The sequence below is a fragment of the Sarcophilus harrisii genome, chromosome 1 (genome assembly GCF_902635505.1).
Source record: "Sarcophilus harrisii chromosome 1, mSarHar1.11, whole genome shotgun sequence".
Taxonomy (NCBI): Eukaryota; Metazoa; Chordata; class Mammalia; order Dasyuromorphia; family Dasyuridae; genus Sarcophilus; species Sarcophilus harrisii.
In genome coordinates this window covers 556,525,324-556,540,124 of record NC_045426.1, presented here as the reverse complement: position 1 = coordinate 556,540,124, position 14,801 = coordinate 556,525,324, and the positions used below count along the sequence as shown (strand labels likewise).

Genomic DNA, 14,801 nt, shown 5'->3' with positions numbered 1-14,801 from the left:
AGCCAAGTTTTTTCACAGTTGAGTATGATATTAATATTGCTTTGTACAATGAGCTCCTGGTGTTTCTCATTTCACTTTACATTAGTTCATATAGGTATTCCCATGTTTTTGTCCCCTTTGTCTTTAGAGCATAGCAATACTACAATACATTGCCACAATTTATGCTAAGTTCAGTCATTCTCCAAATGATGGACATCATCTCAGTTTCTAATTTTTGACCACCACAGAAAGAATTTTATAAATGTTTTTGTCCAAATAGATAATTTTCTCCTTTTTTTGATCCCTTGGGGGCACAATTCTTTTGTTGGCTTTGCTGCTCCAAAATTTGATTTGGGGCATTATGTTGCTTGGAGGTAAATGTTGGGAAAGTTCAATCAAATTGTTACCTTTTAATAATCTGCCATTTTAACAGGTCTTCTCTTGAGGGGTGAGAAAAGAGCTTTCCCTTCCCAGGAGGCCTTGTCAGATGTTCTTTTAGTTTTTTTCCTTGACTAGCTTCTGAAATTTCCTTAGTACTGAAACTAAGGTGGAACATGGTAAAGGGTGTAAAGCTGTTGGCCCACAAACTTGTTTTCATAGCTAATGTTGCACCACTTTTTTAATCGGCCTTCATCTCTGTGCCTGCTCTTTTCCTTCTTCCCTTTTAGCTGTCTTTCCTTTGCCATAGACAAACTGGGAGGAAACTATAGAGGTCATTCAGTCCAACCTCCTAATTTTACAGTGAGCCTGAGTTCATTGAGAAGAGAAATATCTCTTTCCTCCTTCATTTAATGTTCCTTGTTCCAAGGAAATGAATTGTAGTATTGTTTTAAAATCAGTGTGCTTTAAAAAAAATCTTATTCCCCGGATTTCTGCCCATGTCTAATGCTTTAGGAAATATTAAGATTTTTAGTTAAACCTACTCTTAAGGAAGAAATAGGAATAAAATCTATTCAGATTTATATAGTACTTTTAAGTTGTGCAAAGAGCTTTCTTCACAACACTCCTGTGCAAGTAGCATTATCACTATTGTACAGATAAGGGAACTGAACTGCTCTGAGGTGGATTTCAGCTGAGGTCACCTGACTCCCAGATCCAGCATTCTATCTCCTACACCATGTGACCCCTTGAAAGAAAGTCAGTCAGATACCTTGTGTGCTGTTGTGTGGTGGATTTAATGTCTGTTCTATTTATTGTAGATCCAACTGATGCTGCACATCCTTCTCTTTGGGCTTTTTTAATACATCCATAAGGCAGCTATTACTGTTTACTGCCTCCGCTTTTGGCCATGTTGAGGGAGGTGGATAGTTTTCAGACCCACCTTAAAGAGATGTTTGTGCAGGTTAAGTAAAACATCACTACCTAAAATCACACAGAACTATTCCTTTTCTGGATTCCGTTGGTTTTCCAACATTAGCTTAAGAATAATCATTATAAACTTTATCTGATAATTTGTATGATAGTATTTGTCTGGAAAACAAAAAGTAGGTGAACCTGAAAAATGTCACCTTTCTTAAAGCATCAAAAGCCCTTCCGGTGTTGAAGCAGGGCATAGTACCTCGGACTTTGGAGATCTTTAAAGTACACATTGAAATGAATGCTGGGTAGGTATTGCTTGGGCTTTGGTCCAAGGCTCTCAGGCAAGTAATATTTAAACAAGTTGAATAGCCCCTGTAGGCAAGCAGCAGGAAATCTAGCCCTCAGTCAGCTTCAGGGTGTTGCATGGTCAGCTAAAGATAAAAGGGTAGACTGTTGGCCGCTGGGGTCCCCATGTATCTCTGAGTGGCAAACTGTTAAAAAAAGATAAAAGGAATGTAGATGGTCTCACAGAACAACAATGTGTCCTTTTTTGTAATGTAGCTTCAAGATAGGAGAGAGTTAGATACCATAATTCTATGAGTCTTAAGTACATGGAAAGAAGTTAAAATTCATTAATTCTGAGGGAGGATGAAATTGTTTTTGTTTTAAGTACAGCTAGCCTATGATAGTGAGTTTGTACATTGATAATTGATGGCACAATTTTATTTCTGTTGGCTGTTGCTTGATCGTGGCCATCAGCTGGGACTTATAAATCTTTTCTCATTCTGCAGAGGTTTTCACGGTTATAGATAATATTTGACCTAGAAAAGATGGGACTGGACCAGAATAAAATTTAATTAAAATAAATGAAATAACCAAATAAGTAAAAATACAATATAGATGATCTTAATTTGTGGTTTTTATGTTAGTATGTGGCCAGTGGAGATAATTGTCTATAAGAATTTAACATTTCTGAACAATCTGAGGCAGTCATTGCCGCTACATAAATGGTTTATTGGTTTTTTGGCTTGGACTTTGTTGTGCTCTGAGGATAGATGCTACTTTCTTGATGTCTCAAGGCCATGATGAGTCATGGGTTTATTTCTGGTGGCAGATTTGAGTTGTCCTTTAGGTATAAGATAGTTTAAGGGAAAGGCACAGGGGAAGATTAATATTTGTTTATTTTCTTTATGATTCGAAAATAGGTGGAAGAGCAGGTATCTGCAAAGTCTTTTTGAGAAGGGAAACCCATATTTAAAATTTTTTCCATTTTCACTTATGACAACTAGGTTCCATCCTGGGTCTGGAATCGGGAAGGCCTGAGTTCAAATCCAGTCTCAGACACTTAGTAGATTTGTAAATATCTCTTGGCTTCAATTTTCTCATCTATAAAGTGGGGACAACACCTATCACATAGGATGGTTGTGATAATCAAATGAGATAATTGTAACGTGCTTAATATGGAGCCTAGCACATAGTAAACAGCAGTATGGCTTATTTGTTAGTGATTCTTATTATTATCATCACTTCTGTGCTTGAGCCAAGGATCATGAATGCTGAACAGAATAACTGAACAAATGCATGGGGGTTTTTTATCATTTATTCTGAAGGAGAAAAATACAGGCTTTTTGTATTAGAGAGAAAATGAAGCAATTAGACCACTACAGTGAGTGAAGTATTAAGGCATAAAGCATAGCCAAAAGAGTGTGTGCCTCTGGTTTTCTTTAGGAGTGTGATAATCCTCACAGTGACTCTATCCTTTAGAGCTGTATCTCTGGTATTAAATCTTATTATATGAGAGGGGTAAAATTGGCAGTGGAATGGAACCTTTTTTTTTTTTTCTCTCTCAGTTGGCAGAATTAAAGTAGTGGGCCTTGGACAACTTGTTACCCATTCTGATGGACTCTCCTCCAGCTTTTTGTCTTGCCCATTTTACTTTCAGAAAATTGTCATATTTTTGCTCCTATTTTGTATCAGCTTAATTTAATACTTGTTTTCACCAACTCTTGCTTCAGCAATTTCTGTCCTTCTCTTCCCTCTCAAAGATGTGCCCTAGGTGGGACTAAAGCAGAATGCATTTCAGTATGTAATAGTCAATTCATTTGTATAGTATAGTATGCTATATATATATTAGCATAACTGAGTTCTCTAGAGACTTTGGTGACTCAGTGGATAGAGTGCCTAGGCCTAGAGTTGGGAAGAAGGGAGTTAAAGTCTCCCATCTCAAGACAGGAGCTGTTACCTTAGGCCTCTCTCTTAAACCTCTGTTGATATGAGTCAATAATAGCGCCTCCCTCCAAGGATGATTTTGAGGACCAAATGAAATCATATTTGTTAACTTTTCTGTCATATAATAGGTTTGTGTTTCTTTTCCTTTTTCTTGTTGTTGAGCCATTTCAGTTGCATCTGACTCTTCATTATCCCATTTGGGGTTTTCTTGGCAAAAAATACTGGAGTGGTTTGCCTTTTCCTCCCCCCCCCCCCCTTTTTTTTTAAAGCTCATTTTACGATGAGGAAAATGGACAAATAAGGTGAATAAGGTGCTTCAGTTATCCAGCTAGTAAGTATGTGAAGCTGGATTTGAATTCAGATCTTTGACTCTATGCATTGTGCCACCCAGCTGCTCTAAATGTATTTTTTCCATATTGTTTTAAATCCTAGTGAACCTGTGATTACAGTTAGCACTTGACCATTTGAGAAGGGAAGGTGTCATTGACTAACATCCTGCCACCTCATTGTATTCTGTATGTGCACACCCTGATGCTAAGAATCTTAAAGCACAGTTTTAATTCTTTATGCTTTGGTGTGTTCTTTGAGGATACTTGGCCAAAACCCTACATTCCTTGAGAAACCACCTGCCTCTGTTTGGGAATGCTTTGCGGCACCCTCATTTTGAGCCTCATTTTAGCAAATATAGGCAAGAAATTTGCGGTTCCCAGTTATAACCTAAGTATCAATACAGTTGAGGGAGCAGTTCCTACAGCTCTATGTGGAGGAGCTGCTGAGAATCACTTAACTATCTGCTTTTTATAATAACCAGCAGGACATTCTCTGGAAAACCTTGCTTCTAAAACGTAAAGTTATGCAGGACTTAAATAAATCTGGTTCTATAGTTGGAATGGAAAGGAGGGTACTTATGAGAGTTGGAGCTCATAGCTGACCTTTATATAGTTTTAGGGCTTTCCAACGAATTTGTATTCAATATTTTACTCTCTCTTCATAGCAGCCTGTTTTATAGATGTAACAATGTGGGAAAGAGCTCTGGTCCTGGAATCAAAAGGCCTAACAGATTCTGCCTCTGATCACTTTGCTTTTTGAGTCTCTGTTTCCTATTAACAAAATGAGCTTCTAAAGTACCTTAATGGATTGCATCTATGATTCTTTGAGGTTTAGAAAAATCAAGACACAACTAGATCTAGAGGAAATATTTCTTCTGATTCTGTATTCAGCAAAGTGACACAAAAGAAAAATTGTCCTCTTCAGTAAGTGATGTGCAATAATCTACCTTTCTGTGATTAAGCAAATTTTAATTTCCTATGATAACAAACCACATTGTAAGGATGCCAACAGCTATTGTGTTTATTAATCTTACCTTGGGCCCAGAGTTCTTAGTCCTGAATTCAAGTTTTTATTCAGGTATGTGATCTTGGGTAAGCCACTTAAATGATTTAGTCCCTGTTTCCTCATCTACAAAAATATTATGTGCCCTACCTATCTTGCCAGGTTGCAGTGAAGAAAATGCAAATTTTTGGTGAGATTGCCATTTTCATGAAATGGTCTTTTGATGAGAATAGTTGTGTAATTAAAAGATTAATTTTTGGTTTATGTGATGGAGATGTAGGAAGAGGTCTGAAGACTACATGGCTGTTGAAGCAAGACTTATTCCTCTGACTTGAAATATAATGCCTAAATATACTAGCTCATTTCTGTTGTCCTTCAAATTGTAACTGTGGGGTCCAGAGCTTCTTGGTCACTTTAGTAAACATTCAGGCAGGAGGAGCCTGAAGCAGCAGGGAGGAGGGGGTTTTACAATTTGAATCTACCCTAATGCATTCCTGTTGACTTCATTTCCTCTACAAATAGAGAGATTGGAGGTCCTAGCCTGAGAAAGTTTCATCTTTAAATGTAAGAGCATCATTTCCTAGCATCCTCCACAGGTTATGCACGCCCTTCTCCCCCAAAAGTGACAACTTTTACCACATTTCTCTCTTCCTACACCAGCCTCCTTTGATTGAAATGACAGGGAAAAATTCAGGTAATTCCAGATGATGATGATGATGATGATGATGACAGCAGGGTGCAATGGCCAGGTAAATGGGAAGTCTTTAAGAAAAGACCAGTTACTGAGGGGAAAAGGTTCTCCTTGATAGTTGAAAAGCAGTAGGAACTATCTATCTCTTCCTGTGGTGCGTTTTAAACAAATGGCTGCCATGTGGCAGCTGTCTCCTGCCTTCCTGAGTCTGGCAGTAGTTAAATCCTGTCTATAAGATGTGCTTCCTGAAGAAGAACATTGAGAATGGAAGCAAACATTTTCTTTTCCTTAAATTAAAACTTTAAAAAAAAAAAAAAAGTGCCCTTTCTCAGTTCCTTTCTTCCAAGAAAGAGGGATATGAAGGAAGAATGAATGGGAGGACTGAACTTGTTTTGTTAAAGAGAAATATAAGGCCCTTTCCAGTTAGCCGAATAATATGACAATAAAAATAAACATATCAAAGGAATTTTTCTTAACTTTAAAGAAAAAAAATTTTTTTAGGAAGCTGCCCATTATATAGGAGAAAATATGCAGTAAAATCCCTTTGCACCAGGACATTTTATTTGTTTTAAGTCCCCAAGTTTGTAGAGTTCTAAAATACCATTAATATATGGTTCTATCTTGTATTCTGGGGATGCTTTACATTTGGAAGTACATCTAAATGTAAAAAGTAATTGTTAAGAGCCACATTTATTTATTTCTCACTTTTTGTGTATGTGTTTTCCCCATAAAGTTGACATGTGTTTTATATAGATCATAGTCTATTCTTGGACAGTTTTTAAGTTGAAGAAGAATTATGTTAGTGAAAAGATGATCTTACGGGAATACTTTTTTTTTTTTTTCTTTTGCTTGTTTATTGCTCACCAAGAAACCTTATATCAACATAATGTGCAGAGAGTTCAGCACCTTTCTGGGAAAGGGTAAAAGTTCTATGTGTCCAGCCTACTAAAATCGAAGTCTTGCAGAAGTTTGGAGAATTGTTCTATAGCACCCTCTTAAGGAGTTGTTCTGTGACTCACAGAAAAGTATGCTAATACTCTTTTGCTTAGAGTTGCTCATAGACTTGGGAGGACAGTTAGGTAGTGAAGGTCATGACTAGGGCAGCCCCTGGAGATCCATACAAAAAACCAGCCGGAGTGGTTTTGTTTCCTGTGCACATAACTTTATACACAGGCCCTACTCTGTCTAAATTTCATATCTGAGTTGTCTGTATTCCTGAGGAAGTAGGAAATGAGCCTTAGATAGGTTTAATATTTTCTTTGCTTTTTAAGAACCAAAGAGCACACTAAGAATTGATAACTTGTTCATAGGACTTAGGTCTGACAAGACCTTACTGATTATCTATCCAGCCTTTTATAATAGAAAAAAACTGTCAAGTCTTATGCCCTGAGGAAAAATTTTCAGCAATGCCCCTGATTTTAAAACATTTTAAATGTCTTTTTTTTTTTTTACTCATTTATGGTATGAATCATTACATACCTTTTAGAATTTTGCCAATTGCGTTGAATTACATTTTTCCTTAAAAAAAAAAAAACCCACAAATGTTTACAATTCTTTGAATATTCATATTAAAATACTTAATCCAAAGAAGTAATGAAGTGACATTTATACCAATCTATATGGGAATAGAAAAGGTCGAAGCGTGAAAGAAAGTTCGTTTGGTTTTTTTTTTTCCCCTCAAAGAGAGGAAAATGTCTTTTTAAAAGGCCTTCCCTGACTTTCCCAACTTTTTTATTCCTCATTGTTCTTTCTGGATTCCATTTCCCAATTCCATTTTTGTTGCTACTGTTCCACCCTCCATATTGCTTCATTTTTTTCAAATCTGATGAAGTGCCATAGCCAACTATATATACAAATCTCTTTATTTCAAGCAGACAGCAATCATGACCTCATGGAGGGAGTGGGGTTGGGAGGGTGAGAATTAAAGTTATGTAACTCGCACTTAACTTTAAGTGTATTGGGCTAATTACTGTACCTATTACATTGATTTTTCTAGCTTTTAGCTTCCATGCTTCATTGGGTTTTTGATGTTGCCCTCTGCCCTTCTTGTTTTTTCCTTACTGAATCATGTCCATGTGGATTCTCTGCTTAAATCCTTTTATAGTCCAGTTTTTTTCTCATAAAGCTACCCTAAATGCACTTCAGAGTTCTCAGCTAGCTAGGAACCAGCAGGAAGGACAGACTTTGGGATGCCTTTTGACTTTTTCCTTAGTAGCTTTTTAGAAAAAAGGTAATTGAAATTTGATGCTTATCTTCTTGATTACTTTTCCATCAAAACTTTAGTGTTCCAAAACTCTTTCCTGATGTGATCTATGTAATTTTCTTCTAGTCAAGCCTAAAGATTGTGTTGTTCACTTGTTTGGAATTGTACTCTAAATCATCACTGATTTTCTTATTACTGTGAAATTATGATCAATTCTTCAAGGCCCCATTTGGAGTTTTTGACAAGAATGGCTTGATATTTCCTTCTCCAGTTCATTTTATAGATAAGTAAACTGAGGCAAATGGGGTTAAGTTATCTCCTAGGGTCTCTAAGCTATTCAATACATGAGGCCAGAGTCTTCCTGACTCCAAACCCAGCAGTCTATTCACTGTGCTATCTAGCAACCCAAGGATTATGGAAGATAGTAATGAAAGGGGAAGGCCGAAATATGAGCCCCTAAGCTTTGGTCGCTGAGTACCCTGAAAGGGCAGACATGTATCTGTGGATCCCAAATCAGAAAGAGGAGCTGGGCTGTTTTTGAGTTCTTGCATTGAGAACACAGGAGAAAGCTAGAAGAGAACCAGTTGGTGATATAGACCAGTGGTGGCCAGTGTGCTTCTCTCCTTGCTTTCAAAATGGACATTCTTCCCTTTTGTGAATAAGATGCATCTTCCATCCTTTTCCAAGTAGTCTCTTCTCTCCTACTGGGCTCAGAGCCAGAACTGACTAAAGAGCCAACTCATCGTGCCTGGGATTGTGAAGTACTAGCTCATCTGGTGAAAGGCCCTACATGTCATTTGGAAGATCTGCTTTACTATTCGGTCTATGCCAGCCTAAAAAGAGGAGGTGGGGGAGGGGGAGAGAGTTGGGTGGGTGTGGCTTTCATGGATTGCTTCTCAGTCCAAGGAATAGACTGGTCTTGAAGCCAAGAAACACATCAACTTCCTGGAACTTAAGCCATCATCACAGCTGTCTTAGCCTTCAGAGCACACGCAAGGCAGTACTTATTAGGACAGACAGTGTTGCTGTTGTGCCCTCTGTTAACAAGCCCAGGGAGAGCATAGGCTTTGCCACATTGGATTAGATAAAGGACCCTCATCTTTCTGACTTTCTGCTCACAAACTAGGAGCCATTTCCACTAAGCTCTGTGCAAAGGCAACACTATGACTATTTCCTTGCTTGCCTTGGAAACTCCCTATATCCTCAGTCTTCTCTTAGCAGAAAGTATGTTTTTACCCATTTTCTTTAGCTTACAATACTCAAGCATTGAGATCATTTTAAAATCTGAATTCCTCTTCTCTGAATTAGTCTGTTAGTTCCATGAAATGGTATGTTCCAAATCCTTAAATCTACTAGAAAGTCTTTCAAAAGTCAGGGCTTCTGGCAGTATTCAAAGTATGGGACTACACAAAACTACCCTAAACTTTGGGCCTCTTGAAAGCATTTAGACTTTATAACTTAGTCCTTGGGGATTCCTCAGAAGTGGGTTTGTTCCCAGCTCCTTTTGTTTGGGGCATCTCATTTTTGCATAGCTTTTTTATCTGTTATCTTTCAGGGTTATCTGGTCTGTCTGGATGGACCACTCTCCTTAATCTTCTCTTTCTGGCCTTCCATATGATTGTTCTCTTATCTTTTCTAGGTGGGGACATCCTTGGTTGGAGGGGGAGGGACCATCCCTGTTGTCTTTATCTTAGCTTTAACTTATATCAAGGACTCAGCTCTTCTAGTTATCCCTTTTGGACTTACTATATATAAGAGAAGAGGGAGTTTATTTATTTCTTTATCCCTTCCCAAATTTATCCTTCATTTAAGAAAAGGGGGAGATAGTCTGCAATTTCTTCATGGGGCTCTCTATTTTGTAACATTTTACTTTGAATTCTTTAAATTAATAGGCTCAAAGGAAACAATTGTTTATCCAACTCACTTTTTAGGCAATACTGAGACAAACTAAGGCCAGATCATTTTATATAAAGAATAAAATGGCAATCTCATTTTGGGACAGAAATCTTTGGCCTTGAAAGAATGCTTTCTTTAAATTAAGTAGATTTTAATTTGGGACCAGTTTTTTCACTCTTAATTTTACTCATGTGCAAAGTTTTGGAGGATTTAAATAGATCATCATTTTATGTCAGATTAAGACTAACCAGAAGAGGAGGATGGTCTTTTCTATCATTTTGCTGATTTGTTCTTCACAATAATGCTAACATTAACTCCAACCCCTAACCCTACAATTTCAGACAAGAAACTTCCCTTTCCCATTCCGGTTTAAAAAAAAAAAGTATTTTGGATCTGTGGCTTGAACATAACCTGCATTAGAAGTTACAACCATTCTATACCTCTCATCTCATGCAGTTCTTTTAGTCTTTAAATTCTTTGGCAGGCAGAGGAATTAAGGTTTTGAGATTGCAAAGGAGGAAAAGTTGAACAATTCCATGATGTTCTACCTTCTTATAATGGCTATTAGTGGGGTTTTAAGAATGAAAATATAATAGGTTCTTCTGAAGTCTTAATCTCCTTTTCCCTTCCCCAAATCTGTCTTTCAGTCATTAAAAAGTGATGTAGAAACATAGACTGACTTTTTTGAGTCTTCTACTTTTATATGACCTTAAGGCATTGTTCCTTGGTTTGGATGGGTGGGGTTGATGATCTGAAAGGGACATTTTGTTATCTAGTTTTGAGATTAAGGTGGAGTCTTTGTAAATTTTTTTAATGGCATCTTGAATGATAGCTTGTGGCCTGGAAGGGAGCTTGTGAAATTGAGGTCCTCTCTCCACCTTTCTAAGTCCACTGGGCCTTTTGACTACTCTTTATTCTTCTCTAATTATATGAAAATGCCGTGGGCAACTTTCAAAAGAAAAGTTAGAGATAACGGGAGAAGTCTGAATATAGAAACATTTGTAAAAGATTAGGAGCCTGGAGAGATTTTGAAGTACACTAAATTATGGTTCAAGATTCTTTGACAAGATCTAAATCCTATTATTCCTCTGTTGTACTTTCCCTATCTGGACTTGATTTTATTTTTAGTAGACATACGATAAATGTGAATGTATAAAATTCCGGGTGGTGTGTAAGCCTTAGCTCAAACTTTTTAAATAGGGGGCCAGTTCACTATCCCTCAGACTGTTGAAGGGCCAGACTATAGTAAAAAAAACTTTGTGGGCCTTTAAATAAAGAAACTTCATAGCCCTGGGTAAGGAGGATAATTGTCCTCAGCTGCCACATCTGGCCCGTGGGCCGTAGTTTGAGGACCCCTGGGCTAAGGGGCTGAGTAAGTTTCTCTGAAGCTTCTTAAAGAAGACAACAAACATTTTGGACGATTGTTATTTAGTGAATCAATCATAGGAGAATCCCATTGGTTTCTGAGGAAGATCCATTCTGATCCCTTTCCTTTCACTGAGACTGGAGATGAATTGACATACTTGCTTTTTCTTGATCGCAAGCCTAGTCTTATTCTACAAATTCAAATGAATTGTCATCAGGGAAAAAGAGAATGAAGAGAAATTCATCTTTGGAAGTTAAAGACTGATCTTTAAAGTCTAGCTTGCAAGTCTTCTAATTTTTAAAAACATTAAGGCAACCATTTATTCCAAATAGTGTTTTTGATAGTATAGAGATTTTTTAAAAAATGCCTTCTTTTAATGGTATTTAAATTATTTAATAGCAAGTGGTTTCTGCATATTATGCTTTCTTACTCTTTAGCATTGTTTTCTTAGACTAGGAAGTACTGATTTCATCTTAATCTTTTGTATGTTTTGCTTTCATTAATCCCTCCCTTTCACTCCATTTTCTTTTTTAAGGAAAAAAAAATATTTCTTTAAATAGCTCTTATGTGATTTCCTCCTTGTTTTGTTTCTTAAAGTTTTTAGGCCGACTTTGTCTTTTCTTTATTTGATTCCATTCATAGCTACTCCACTCTCTTATCTCCTTTTGCTGTACTTTCTGCTATGTGAATTTTTTATTTACACCCAAGATGCCATTTACTCATATTTTAGTTGTTCGGTCGTGTTCAACTCTTTGTGACTCCATTTGGGATTTTCTTGATACTGAAGGAGTTTGCCAGTTCATTTCATAGATGAGGAAACTGAGGCAAACAAAAGTTTTAAGTTACTCCCCTAGGGTGTCCTCACTCTAGAGCCTGGCATTCTAATTCATTTTGCCCCATTCATGTCTGTCTTTGAAGTGTAATGATTTTTTTTTGTTGCTGGTGTTAGAAGATTGAATTCAAGTCAGCATATGTAGCCCAACAGGCTAGAACTTTAGGCTTAGTTGGAGACTCATATTTCAAGGATGGAGTCCCAGGAAAGGACAGAAGATTCTCTGTTTCTGACTTTGGGCAGCAAAAACCTTGTTGAAAAAGGGCAGTGATCTGTCTGAGTAATAATATTTTTTATTCTTTTCTTGTAGGTTGCCCTTTATCTGTGTTTCAAACTTTGTGGCACTGCGGTGTGACACTGTCCATCAGCTCCTAGTCCACCACTGGGTCTGGCTAGTGTTAGCTCTTCAGTGAGGTCGCTGGTTCAATTGAAAGCAAGAAGATAAAAGGTTGGTTAAACACATTTTGGCTTTGTTTTGATAATTTTGAATGTTAAGAATCTTTCTAGTCCCTGTCTAGTCCTTCATACGTATATACCAGGGGTCCACAAACTACAGCCCACAGCCAGATACAGCAGCTGAGGATGTTTATCCCCCTCACCCAGGGCTATGAAGTTTCTTTATTTAAATGCCCAGAAAACAAAGTTTTTGTTTTTGCTATAGTCCGGCCCTCCAACAGTCTGAGGGACAGTGAACTGGCCCCCTATTTAAAAGTTTCCCCGTGAGTGTTTTGCTTCTCCTTCTTAAGGTTTGGCTGCAAGTTTATAACTATTCACTTCTGCAGGTTGGGAGGTTCTGAGACAATTAACCTTCTTTCCCATACCTTCGAAGATGGGGAACCCAGACACTGCACCCAAAATTCAGACCATTATAACTTGTGTAAGGAACATGGGATCAAAGACTCTTGTGATTTCCAGCTGAAAAGGGACCTGCTGTGTCCTATGCTTTTTGGCAGTCTTAAGCAAAGACTGCCATCTCGATTTTTATTTTTATTTGCAGAGCATAACATAAAATATATGGGATTGTAAAGGGAACAAATTCTGTCAAAATATTTTCTAAACTATGCATGGCCTTCAGGTTAAGAATCCCAGCTCTAATAATATTCCCCTCCTTATACAGAAGCTCAAGGATCAAAGGGACTTGTCCAAAGCATCACAGCTATTCATTGGCATGAAATTCAATGTTCTTCCTATCTACAACATCATCATAATGTGTTAATTTCGACAAAGGTGGTTATTTATTTTCAAATCTGGTTGGGAAATTTGATCTGAATACGTCATACAATTAGAGATTTTTACTTCATGGGTTTTTTTTGCAAGATGTGACTGGGAGATGGAGTTAATTATAGAATATTATTAGGAATGTAATACTTTACATATTCAGTTAAAAAAAAAAGCCTAAAAAGGGAGGATATCTCCAGTATTGGTTTCCATAGATTGATGGGATATTTTTTGTTTGTTTTTATTTTTGTTTTTTACTCCATTAATAGAGAAGAAAAGAGTTAGTCAACATGATGAAACTTTACTCTGGTCCAATTAGTGCATGGTTGGTGCTTAAACGTTAAGGTTTTTTTTCCTTTTTACCTTAGAACAATGAACTGCTTTATAATGCACATCAGGTTCTTTTTTTTTGCTTGTTCTCTGTATTGTGTACTTCTTCCTATCTGTCCCAGAGGGAGAGCTCATGTACAAGACAGTAGAACAAACTGGAATAAAAACTTGTCATAGCTCCAGAAGCTTAGTGCATGCTTTGTGCTTTGCAACAGCTTCTCCGTGATGAGTCAAAGCACGACAGAGAAGCCGACCTCTTTTCCTCTTTCTGAACATAGCTGAGCTTCTCATTTTGTTTTATTACTCATAATTGCTTTCAAGTCCAAGAGATATGAGGATACTCTAACTAGAAATTACCTTTTCTTCAAATGTTAAAGTAAATGTAGATGGTTTTGTCTTTAGAACACCAAAGAATCACACTTTGTACATTATCCCAAAAGAGGAAATCGACTTAACAAATGTCTTCCTGTTCAGACAAAATGGGAAATAACAAATTTTTGCAGGTTAAATCTTTGCAACTTTTTGTAGCATTTTTGTTAGCAAGTTAGTTAACTGTGTTAGCTATCTGAAGATATTTTGTGTGAGATATTTAGATTTTTTAAGTTTAGCTTTCATTTTTGTTAATTGTAAAACTGTTCTTATTTAGAAATAACTGTTTAATTTTTTTATTTTTTTTATTAAGAGGCAGTTGGAGTTAAGTGACTTGCCCAGGGGCACACAACAAATAAGTCAGTGAGGCCAGATTTGAATTCAGGTCTTCCTGATGCCTGGGCTGGTGCTCTATCCACTGCCCCATCTACCTGTCCCCCAGTTTTTTACTTTTAAAGTGACCTTTTGTGCTTTATCACCTTACTACTTTGGGCAGAATTGAAATTTTTGTTATTATCCCTTATAATTTTACATGTCCTCTGTAATATGTTTGCACATTTTAGTAAATCCTCTATCAGAATTTTTTTGTAACTCATTCCAATTTCTGTATGGAAATAGGTAAACGGACTTAGCTCTTCGCTGTTGATTATTCCATCCTTTGCTTCTTTTCCAGTAGTAGTGGTACCAAGAGTGAGGAAGAAACTGAGATAAACCGACATTAGCCTGCCATTTCTAGTAGAAGGTGGTTGTCCAAAGCGAAAATCTTATTGCATATCAGTTGTAGAAGATGAAGGTAATTGTTTTGATATTAAAAGTATTTAAAGTAGATTACCTGACTCATCTGCTGTGTCCTTCTTTCATGGAATGACTGTTTCAAATAGAAGGCTCTGTATTAGTTTCAAGAATCTATATGGATGTCAGAATCTCAATTTTTACCTTTATTTAGCTTTGATGACATAAGCTGTTTGATTCATCATTGTAAATGAGTGGTTTTTCATGTTTTACACATAAGGCATCACTTTTTTAAAAGTATAATTCAGTGCTATTGATTAGTAGA

The 14,801-nt window shown here is 37.0% G+C and overlaps 1 protein-coding gene across 8 annotated transcripts in view; it reads left to right on the top strand.

Annotated features, from left to right (window-relative positions):
• RREB1 (ras responsive element binding protein 1) overlaps positions 1-14,801 on the top strand; it is a 141,667-nt gene that overhangs the window by 50,870 nt on the left and 75,996 nt on the right. For 5 of the 8 annotated variants that reach the window (XM_031946898.1, XM_031946896.1, XM_031946901.1 and 2 more), the window contains exons 2-3: positions 12,138-12,275; positions 14,421-14,537. The gene's annotated coding sequence lies outside the window, so the exon portion shown is untranslated. Of the gene's footprint in view, positions 1-12,137; positions 12,276-12,944; positions 13,055-14,417; positions 14,538-14,801 lie in introns of all 8 variants that reach the window. The other 3 variants (XM_031946899.1, XM_031946895.1, XM_031946900.1) reach the window with 3 other exon arrangements.